General features: G+C 53.8%; 1 long non-coding RNA gene across 1 annotated transcript; it reads right to left on the reverse strand.

The window, feature by feature from the left end:
• Positions 1-6,387: 6,387 nt before the first annotated feature.
• Positions 6,388-11,240, reverse strand: LOC121013747 (uncharacterized). Its single transcript, XR_005782897.1, has 3 exons — positions 10,530-11,240; positions 9,518-9,769; positions 6,388-8,053 (listed from the first exon to the last, which is right to left on the reverse strand). It is a non-coding gene; the product is annotated as an uncharacterized LOC121013747 (long non-coding RNA).
• Between the last annotated feature and the right edge of the window lie 230 nt (positions 11,241-11,470).

Raw genomic sequence — 11,470 nt, forward strand, 5'->3', positions numbered from 1 at the left:
CCACCTCCTGGCGCCTCGGCCCGCTCCCCCACCCCCCCTCCTCCGTGCTCGCCCCCCTCACCCCGTCTGCTCCTCTTCCCGAGCCCTCCACTCTCTCGCCTCGGCCCTTGGGGCCGAGCTCGTCCCAAGCCCCTGCCCCAGGAGGCTCCAGACACTGCAACGGGCTGGCGAGCTCCAGGCGGCCGACCTCGGGGTCTCGGGCGGGACCCAGCTGGACCAGGTACCAACTGGGCCCGTGGATGGACTTGGGCCGGGCGTCTGCAGCGCTGACAGCGAGGGTTTGGGGCGACGAGGACGATGGTGACGACGACGGCTGTGACTGTTCCGTCCTCGTGATCTTAATGATTTCCATCTGAAACTACCTGACCGCGGGCTGGCTGCCGGGTTAGCTGGTGGCTCAGACCCTGTTCGTGGGCTCCCAGCCTCGTGTGCACCCCCGCTCGGCTCTGGGGCCTGCGGGCCAATCGCAGTGACGGCTGTCGCGCACAGGTTGGACCGTTTTGTGTGGCTGAATAAAGCAGTCCATGGGAGGTGGACACCCGGGGAGGAGACCAGACTACAGAATTTTCCACTGGAGAAGGAAGGTAAAAGCCAGGTGAATGAACACAGCAACCGCTCCTGGAAGCTTCTGGAGGTTGGGAGAAAGAGAGGGACGAGAAGGAAAGGACAGCAAGAAGGAGGCAGGGCCTGATGCCCAAAGCCAGGGTGCACGTCCCTGGGCAGGCAGGATGGAGGCCGCAGGGGTACCAGGAGGGTGGCGGAGGACAGGGGAAGGGTCCCTGGGGTACTTGCCCCAGATCTGGAGGCCTCTTGCTTCCAGAGAACACACCCTGCCCAGCATTCTCTGGAGCTGGGAGCGAGTGCTTATTTGGGGCGGTTTCAGCCCTGACGGGCACCTGGCGGGGTTTGCGCTTTGCTGGCAGAGAAACCCGTATCCTGGAGAACCTGGGGCTGGGGGCGCTGCGGAGCTCCGAGTCCCAGGAGGGCCGATGCTGGTCCTCCGTGCTGCTTGATGAGTCCCTGACTGCTGTGAGCCCGTCTGCGTGGGGGCCTTCCAGAGGCTGACCAGCGAGTCCTGCGCAAGCTTCCGGAAGCCACTTCTGTCCCAAGTTGCAAGTGGGATTGAACGTGCCTCCTTCAGCATCCAGCCCAGCGGAGGGGAAGAGAGAGAGAGAGAGAGAGAGAGAGAGAGAGAGATACTCCCTCGGCCCCACGCCACAGCGGAGGGCACACGCGGCGTGCTGGCTTCTGCGTCGGCACCCCACCGGGCACTTGGCTTATCAGTGATTCTGTTCAACTAGGTGCCTCATGCCGGGTAAGATGAGCTGCAGGCTGCTGTTCCTTGTGGCTGGTGCCCGCGTCTCCACTCACTGAGGGCCTCTGAAATCAGACGTAACGGGGCAAACTTGAGGCCTGGTGACGCCTCCAAAAACAGCCCCAGAAGCCCTGAAAAACAGTGGGGCTTTTTACCGCAGGCGCCCCAAGGGAGAGGCGGGGACGTGACACAGAGGCATTCCTGAAAATCCTCTCAGGAAAACCTTCCTTCCCCCAGAGATTCTCCCCACACACAGCCCCCTCACTGAAGCAGAGCTCCACCCCCACCCCCACCCCCAGCTCCTCCCTCCCTGGGCCTTAAGGCTCAGACACTGGACCCTGACGGGGGGGGGGGCCCTCTGTGTGCCCCCCACAGCCCCTAGAGACATATTCTCTCCCTCCTTCTCTCCAGGAAACCAGCCCTCCCTGAGGGTCTCTTCACAGAAAATGTCAGCTCATCAGTACAGGAGGAATGGAAGAATCAGGAGCTCTGCATTCTGCACCCTTCAGATAACTGAGCGGGACAAGGGGACGTGAAAGTGTGTCAATCACACAGTGCCACCCGGGAAAGAAAAAACAGCCTCCACCTTCATCGGAGACGTCTGGCTGTCAACGCCTTCATGGGGATTCAAACTCAGCATCACCCATGCTGGGTCAGTCTGACGTTAGGGGTCGAAAACTCCAGCTCACGAAATCGCCAACGCTGTGGTCTTGCTGAAAACACTTCAGCCCTCACGTCCAGTTTACGGGAAGGAGGAGGGATAGAGCACGCGGTAAACAACACCAGGAGAAAGGGCCAGACAGGTGCCGAGAGCCAGACCTAACGCATCCCTCAAACAGGGTAACGTCAGGAAAAGGGTAGGATTGGTTCTAGGATGAAAACAGCTAAAAAGAAGCAACATTTCTAACAACAAGCATGAACCTGATCACCTAAGCAGCACGAAAGTGTTGTGATGACATTTCGGTATGAACGGAGTATCACAGACCCATCCGTACTGCTAATTGGGTGTGGTGATAGCGCAATGCTTATCTGGAAGAATGGCCTTATTTCTAGGAGATGAGCTGTTGAGGGTGAAATGTCTTGATGTCCGAAACTTGTTTTCAAATGACTCAGCAAAGACGATACGTGCCCAGAAGGTCGAGAGGACAAAATCAGTAACCGGAGCTGGGGAGCGGACGTGGTGGGGAGTTGTACAACGTGTTTCCCTTCTCTGGATGTTTGAAATGTTTCCGTAACAAAAAGTTGGAGAAAAATAAAATGTCAGGTACCAAATAACTTAAAAATTTCTCCAGCTCTTTTCTCAGGCCGTCAAATGCAGTCTAGACTTAGGAGAATAAAATCAAAAGATAGTCTAATTTATATGTGAATGCTTTTGAAAAACCATCTGGCCCCCGACTTGACTACAGCAGGTACAAACTTATTACATATCACATATCGCCGTATAAACGTGACATGTACTTGTTTGCAAGTTTGCAAAAGGAAACGTTCACTTTCCCAGCGGTTGGCGCCTACAGCCTGGCCAGCAGGTGCAGGGAGCTTGGACGTGGAGCCACGGGGGACCTTCCCGGCAGGGCCAGGGTGCTGCAGGCAGTTTGCAAGAGCTGACTGGCTGCGAAGGCAGGCCGGACGCTTTGGCCCGCAAATGCGCCTCCTGTCTGCCTCCCAGCCTCTGCCTCCTGGATCCCGGGTGCTGTCTGGGTCCCCGGGTCAGAATTAGTGGGCACCACCCCTGTTCTGAGTTCTGCGTTGGCTCTTCTCTTGAGTAAATGTGCACCCCACCTTCCTTGGTTTCCAGACGCCTCTTTGCAGGCGTGCACCCAGGACGGTGTGGTGTGAGCTCACTGGGGACGAGCCCTGGGAGGATGGGGGGGGGGGCGGGGAGGGGTGCTGGGTAGGAGGAAAGGAGCCCGGCACCGGGGAGAAATGGCTTTCAACCAGCAGCCTGGAGACAGATTGGCAAAACAAAAGTTGGCCTTCGTGCAGTAACCCTGGCTGGACCCGAGTGAAGCCTGGGACTCGCTGACCTCTTGCAAGTAAGTATTCACTGGCCGACAGACACCGAGCGAAGCTGAACCTCATGCGTTCATCGTGGCTTCCGCAGTTAGCACCTTGGCGACCCGTCTCCCTGCCTCAGTCACACCTCCCTTTCTCCTCCCACGCTGCGCGGTCAGCCAGGAGCCAACGGAGGTCCCGAGGTTATTCTGTTCACATTTATTTTGTACGGGCACCTAACTAGTGTGTCTGCGTGCGTGCAAGGGTGCGACTGTGTGTGCTCGTCTGTGTCTGTGTGTGCACGTGTGTCTGTGTGTGCACACGTACAGGGGTGTGTGCACAGAGGAACTGCACTGTGAGGGACGTAATGTGTTCGACCCTCCACGGAACATGAACACATGGACCCTCTGGTAAAATACAAAACAAATATTTGGTCTTTGTTCTCTTCTCGGCACAGAGCTCCTAAAAGCCTCAGTTTATTTCTCTTGTATGTTAATGAGATGACTGGGGGAGGTGGCTGGGGGAGGCGACCGCCTCAGGATGGGGCTGGACGACAGGGACACTGGCCCTGGGATCAGAGGGCTGGCATTTGCGGGTCTCCCGCCCCCATCCCCGGGGAGGTGTGGATGGGGGAGGTGTGAACACCCCGGGCTGGTGCTGGGAGGGACACGCGGAGCTCTGGGCCCCCTCCCCTCCCCTGCCTGTGTGTCTCTTCCGTTTGGCTGCCACTGAATTGCACCCCTTGAAATAAGCCCGGAGACATCCATAAAGTGTTTCCCTGGGTTCTGTGGGTGGTTCTAGCAAGCGACCAGACCCGAAGTGGGTGTGGGAGCCTCGGAATTGGTGGTCGGCTGGGCAGAAGGTTCAGTGGGAGCAGACGTGGAAGTGTGAAATCAGCCTGGGGAGGCGATCTGATGAGCTTGTGTGCTGTGCACGCACATGCTTTCCTGCAAGCCTGTCTTCTGAGAGCCAAGGAGAAAGGAAGGGCTGGGGCGGGGGGGGGAAGGGAGGCGCCCCGGATCCCGTCCCATTTTGAGAGTGGTCCGAGGGCTGGCAGCGGCGTCTGCAGCTGAAGCCCACAAACGGGGGGCCGGGTGGGCAGCAGCCCTTGGACGCTTGCAGTCCTATTAGTCCAAAAAGTGCCCTGTGTTCGCAGATGCCCCTCCTGCAAGACGGGGGCGGGCGTGGGGTGGGGAGCGGCTTGCGGGAGCCGCGGCCTCCGCTTAGGAAGCCTGTCTGCGCACACGGTCTGCAGCGCAATCCAACAAAAACGCCGGTTGTGTTTATCCAATCGCTCACAGAGCGTGCAGCCCTCGGCATGGTTGTGTGCAGACCTGTCCGTGCTCTGCTCGGACCGGTTCTGTGCACTCCTCCCGTGCTCCTGGCTCTGTGAACGAGTGTCTGCAGCCGCGCTGAATTACTTTGCTGTTTCGTGGCTGAGAGAGGGTTTGCTTGGGGGGGGGGGGGGCGGGCACACGGGGCGACCATGGAAGAAGGTAACCATAATTGCAGATTTCCTCACTCCTCCAACATCAAAGGCCTGTGGGTTTAGAGCAGAAAGGACCGAAGGGGTTTGATGAGACCGTGAGAGTGGAGATCAGCGCTGGCCTGGTGCTCACTCCTGCCCCAGACCTTCACACAGAATCACTCCTTAACCACACCAGGAGACCCAGCCCCCAAGACTGGGACCGTCCCATTCTCCAGAGGAGGAAACCGAGGCACAGAGATGGCCGTTCACTTGCCCAAAGTCACACAGCTAGTAAGTGGCAGAATGTCCCATCAACTTGGACTTTCTTAACCTAATTTGGCCCTTTGGAGGTTGCAACCTTCTTGAAGCACATTGGCCTGAACTTACTGCACGAACGACCAGTACCTGGGGTGCCTGTGGGGTGCCTGCGTAGGGGTCCAGGGGCCGCTCCCTCCACTGCTCTCGGCTGGAGCAGGAGGGCAGGAAGGCGGGGATGATGGACACCATCCGCAGACCCTCACTCTGGCCAGCCCCCACATCTGCTGTCCATTCTGGACTGTGAGCGGCCGGTTTGGGGAGACTGGATGGAATCTACCCGGATCCTTTACGGATGGCCCCTACTTCAGCCTGTGAGGATGGCTAGAGCAGGCTGGAGCGCGGTGGTGGGCAGAGGAGTGGGGGGACTTGCTCCTACTGTCGTTCTTAATTCCTCTGACACTTGAATTTCTGCGTGTCAGAGTCCCCCTCTGGAAGATGGTACGTTGCACCACAGTCAGTGGGGACCACGTTAACTATCTGGGTACTTCAATGGATCATAGAAGTTTGCAACTTTCTACAAAATGCACATGTGGGGAAAGCTTTCCTTCTTTATTAACTTAATTGAAGCCGTGCACAAACCCTTCTCCTTGATTAAAAGATGTTTTCAAGAGCTGCATTTAGAAAAGAGGAAAAGTCTCAGATCAATCATCTAAGCTCTCATCTCATGACACAAGAAGAGGGGCAGAAGAAACTCCAAAACAAGTGGAAGGAAGGATAAAAGAAAATCAGTCGAAATTAATTAAATTAAAACAGAAAAATAATCAATGAGGCAAAAGGCGGTTCTTTGAAAGATCAATAAATTGACAAATTTGTGCAAGACGGGATCAGACAGAAGTGAATCTTGGGGATGAAGCGGAAGGTGTCACACCCAGAGGGCCTTACGAGGATAATAAGGAGAGACTATGAATAAGTTGACACACATACGTTTGACAACTTAGATATAATGGACCAGTTCCTTGAAAAGCACAAATCTCTGCAATTCTTTCAATAGGAAGTACACAGGCTGAGAAGTGGAACTCATAATTTCTGAGATCTCAAAAAAGTAATCTTCCAGTTCAGATGGTTTCACTGAAGAATTCTACCAAGCCATATTAAAAAAAGGATTAATAATACTAATTCCAAAAATCCCTTTCAGAAAATAAAAAATGATTTTCCAAATCATTAAAAAAATTTTTTTTTAAACGTTTATTTATTTTTGAGACAGAGAGAGACAGAGCATGAACGGGGAAGGGGCAGAGAGAGAGGGAGACACAGAATCGGAAGCAGGCTCCAGGCTCCGAGCCATCAGCCCAGAGCCCGACGCGGGGCTCGAACTCACGTACCGCGAGATCGTGACCTGAGCTGAAGTCGGACACTTAACCGACTGAGCCACCCAGGCGCCCCTCCAAATCATTTTCAAAGCAAGAATTATCCTATCCCAAAACCAGACAAAGATGGCATGGAAGAAGAAAACCACAGACCAATATTCCTCGTAAGTATAGACACAGACATTCCTAATAAAATAGTAGCAAGTAGAATTCAGCATTATATGGAGGTTACAATTACCATGACCAAATTGAGGTTATTACAGGAATGGAATGTTGGTTTAACATTCAAAAATCAAGCAATACAATCTGTAATATGAATAGCCTAAAGAAGAAAAACCATATAATCATATCAATTGATGGAGAAAACATATTTGGCAAAATTAACATCTATTTATGATAAAATCCTCAAAAAAACTAGGAGTAGAGTAAATCCTCAACTTGATAAAAGAGCATTTGGCATCTATAGAAATTCTATGGCTGGCATCATACTTGATGCAAGACTGAATGTTTTCCTCTAAGATCAGGAACAAGACAAAATGCCCTCTTTCACCACTTGTATTCAACATTGTCCTGGAAGTCCTAGATAAGGAAAATAAAGGAAATAAAATGTATATAGACCAGAAAGGAAGAAACAAAAGTGCCTTCATTTGCAGATAGCATGATGGTGGCGGTCCTCCTAAAAATCCTAAGGAATCTATGAAAATACACAAATAAAAATTTCTAGAGGTAATAAACTAGGCTACAGGATACAAGATCAACTTACAAAAATCAATTGTTTTTCTCTATACTATCGATGAACAGATGGAAACTGAAATTAAAAATACAGTGCAACTTAAAATCACTAAAAAAATGAAATTCTTGGGTGCAAATGTGACAAAACAGGCACAAGCTGAAGACTACAAAGCACTGAAGAGAGAAATCAAAGATCTCAATAAATGGAGAGACATACCATGTTCATGGATTAGAAAACTCAACATAATAAAGGAGTCTATTCTCCAAAAGTGATATACAGGTTTAACACAATTCCTAACAAAACCCCAGTAAATTTTTTTTTGCAGAAATAAACAAAATTATTCTAAGTTATTCTAAATATTCAAAATTATTCTGTTTATATGGAAAAGCAAAGGAAGTAGGATTGCTAACACAACTCTGGAAGCAAAGAATAAAATGGGAGGAGTCACTGTACCAGATTTCAAGACTTATTATATAATTACATTAATCGAGACCATGGTGTTGGCAGAAGGAAAGACATGTGAATCAATAGAACAGAGAACCCAGAAATAGCCCCACATGTAATGGTTAATTGATATTTGACAGATATTTGCAAAAGCAATTCAGTGAAGGAGGAATTGTCTTTTCAACACATGAGGCAGCAGCGACTGGATATCCAAAAACAAAAATGTACGCGTGGACCAAAAATGTTTGTAAGATGACCTTGGAGAACGAAAGCTGGTGAAGGCGAAGGTGCAGAGAAACTGAGTCACTCTGGTGGGAATGTAACTGGTGCAGCCACTCCAGAAAACAATTTCCGGAATGGAGCCCGTAATTCTATACCCAGCCAAACTGACCTCCACGTCCAAGGGAGTCACAGAGATGTTCTTCTCAAATGCAGCAAGAATTCAAACCGTCTTGGGGAGCTACCTGCGAAAACACCTGCAGCAAAACGAGGGAGTAAGTGAAGGAAGAGATGAGCCCAGGCCCTGAACCTGAGAAATCCAACCCAGGGAGGCAAATCCCAGGAGGCCTGAGAGGGAAAGTCTCGGGATGGCGGCTGTGCGGGAGGCTCAGGGAGAGGCCTTGCCTTCTTCCATCGGTTTCCTGTTTGGCTATTCCCACTCGGTCATTCCCAATGCTGTCATTGTGTGTGTCTGTGTGTGCCTGCATGTTTGCATGAGTGTGCATGTGTGTGTGTGTGAGTGTGCTTGGGTCTGTGTCTCTATGTGTACATAAGTGTGTATGTGTCTGGATGAGTGGATGTGTGTCTGTGTGTGGCTGTGCTGTGTCTGTGAGTGTGTGTGCATGAGTGTGCATGCGTGTGAAGCCTGTGTGTGCACATGTGTGGAGCAGAGTCCCCAGGTCCAGACAACACGGTTCTCTGCAGGCAGAGTTTGGGGGCCACCTGGCACCCCCTGAGCTCCTTGCTTAGCCGTTATTTCTGATGCCTGGAGGGTCTGATGATGATGTTTAAAGCTTTCCTGCAGTTACCACTTTGTCTCTTGTATTTTCACCCCATTTCCCGTAAACTGTGTTGAAAGACAATTTAAGATGAAAACTCCCTTACTTTCTTCCCCCCTCTGAATCTTGCTTGATTTGGATTACAATGAAGCAAAGACTTTTCTGTGTTAGCCTAGAATTTTCCAACACTCGTGTGGCATTTATACCACACTCGCCTGATTTTCCAGGACAGCAGCTGCCCTCCAGCATCCTCCCAGCTGAAGATTAGCTTCACTCACAGGCTCATGCTCTGCCTCCTTGGGCTTTGATAAAGACCCAGTGATGTCACCAGTCCTGCTTCTCCCTGCACTGTGTCAGGTAGAGAGTAAACTCCAGGGCCTGGAAAGATCCAGAAAACAGGGCTTGGACACGAAATGCTCCCCCTCCCTCTCACCTGTCATTCGTTTATGTTTTATTCGCTCCACCAGCTACCATTGTGGTGGCAGGCCAGAACAGGACCAAACGTCTGTCCTCAAAGAGCCAATAACCGATAGAGTGAGGACGACACCCTCTCGGGTGGCTCTCACCCAGGGCACAGTGGGGGAGGGTGGCGGGGTGGGCTCCCAGCCCAGACAGCATGTGCCCTCTGGGCATCACACACAGGTAGAAATGGCTTGAGGTCTGTGGGTGTGAGGGCGGGGGCGAGAGGTCCAGCTGGCAAAGCGGCAGGAAGGGTCAGACCTGCCAGTGGTCACGCCAAGGAGTTTCCAGCTGTCCCGGAAGGTCTGGGCCTTTGCAGCCTTTGAAGCAGGTGGGTGTCCCAACCCAGTGGGCATGTGAGCTCACGTGGTGGCCACGCTTTCTGCTCTTGGGAGGGGCTCCCTGTTGCAGCCTCGATGGAGAAGGCAGGCACAGGGCCGGGGGCAGCCCTGGGTGGGGGTGGGGGGCGTCCAGAACATTCACCTCTGAGCCACAGGGTCGGCAGGTGGCCTGGCAGGCACGGACAATGCTGTGGTCGCTCACCGGGAGGGTCACAGACATGGTGACTTGTGCTTCTGGTCAGCTGCTCTCTATAAACAGGTACATTATCTATCGACATCCAGAGAGCCACGAGGCGTGTTCCGCTGGCTGGTGTGAGCGGTCAGGCAGAGGTGAGCCTGGTGGCAGATCCTGCTCTCAGACCTTCTCCCAGAGCGGGGACAGAGCTCAGCACCACTGGGAGGTCGGGAGAAACGCAGACTTGGAGCCTCGGGACCCTGCAGGATCCAGTCCTGGGCAGCGGGGCTGGGGCTGCCGAACCGGGTCTGGGTCACCCGAGCCTGCGTCCCAATCTGCTGGAGGAGGTACGGGTCGTCCCGCGCCCTTTGGATCTCGAGCCTTCCCCCGTCCAGGGCTTCATGTCCCTGTGCTTGGATGGCTCCCCTCACTCTCCTGCTCACGCTGCCAGCTCCTGCCAGTCCTGCATCAGGATGTCCCTTGGGGCTGCTGTGTCTGTCTCCCGAGGGTCCTGGCCTCTCCCCAGGGAGGAAGGAGTCCGTTCCCACAGTCAGCCCCCCCGCCCCCCCGCTCCAGCCCTCCCAAACTCCACCCTCTCTGTGCGGTCCTGGGAGCGGTTCAGCCAGACCCTGTGCTGATGGCACCACTGGCCGAGCGGCCAAAGGCGGGCGGGGAGAACTCCAGAGCTCCTGCTGATCGGCCGGCTTTACACCCCTGTGGCCCTGAGAGGCCTCAGCCGCCAGCCCCCTGTTCACCTTGCTCGGAGACAACCTTTCCCCAGCTCCCCTCCACACGTAGATGCCCGCGCCCTTTCCGTCACCCCCTGCTTTGTTCTTCCACTCAGGAAACAGAAGAAACCAGAAGGGACATGTACACGCTCCTGGGTCACAGCCACCGACCCACCAGCTCTGCCCCGGACCTCTACTTCCTTCCTGTTGGAAGGGAGGAACTCTACGGAAGCGGCCCACGCCAGCCTTACTGTTTGCTCCCGGGCCCGGCCATCGTCCTCTCCTTGGCAGGAATGTGACAGGCCAGGGCTCAGCTGTCCTAATTAGGTAAAAGCGTTGGCCCTGAGGTGCATTATGGGTAAAAGCATTCTAAGGAGGAACAGGCCGAGTGAAGGGGACAGGTGGGTACACGGCCGTGCGGTTCTGGTGACAGGACCCTGGGCGGCTCCCAGGAAGATGCAGGCACCCCCTGGCCCCGGTCCGCACTCCCCCTTGGGGCAGAGGGAAGGAGACTCCCCTCCCAGGCTGGACCGGTTGCCGGGGCCCAACAGCAGAGCTCCCAGAATGCCCTGGGCCAGGGCAGGATGTGGTCAGCTGGGGCGGGCTCCTCCGGCCCCCGGCCTCGGAGTTACTCCAAGTCACCGGTCGGTGGCCCACAGACTGTCCAGGAATTCCGAGGCAGGCCCGCAGGAGGGAAGTGGGCAAAACCCTGGCTTGGTGGTCTAGGGAAATCCCCTCCTCCTAAGCACCACCTGAACGTGGATGCTTTACTGGCCATGACTTCGGATACAGGAAGCACGGTCAGAGGCGGTGGCTGGGCACAGTGTCTCATTAAAGTGAAAAAAACTGTACCACAGCAAAGCTGGAGACAGCTTTCTGGCACTCTGAACATAGCTACTCTTCAAAAATTTTTCTAATGTTTTTATTTATTTTTGAGAAAGAGACAAAGCAGGGGAGGGGCAGAGAGAGAGGGAGACACAGAATCGGAAGCAGGCTCCAGGCTCTGAGCTGTCAGCACAGAGCCTGATGCGGGGCTTGAACTCATGAACTGTGAGATCCTGACCTGAGCCGAAGTCGGACCCGTAATCGACGGAGCCACCCAGGCGCCCCCCTGAACACAGCTGCTCTTTAAAGTTCTGAGGCACTTTGGGGAGATGGATAAGGACAGTGCAGTCAGGAGAGTGAATGACAC

This window comes from Herpailurus yagouaroundi, unplaced genomic scaffold (genome assembly GCF_014898765.1).
Source record: "Herpailurus yagouaroundi ecotype Mexico unplaced genomic scaffold, PumYag 199, whole genome shotgun sequence".
Lineage (NCBI taxonomy): Eukaryota > Metazoa > Chordata > Mammalia > Carnivora > Felidae > Herpailurus > Herpailurus yagouaroundi.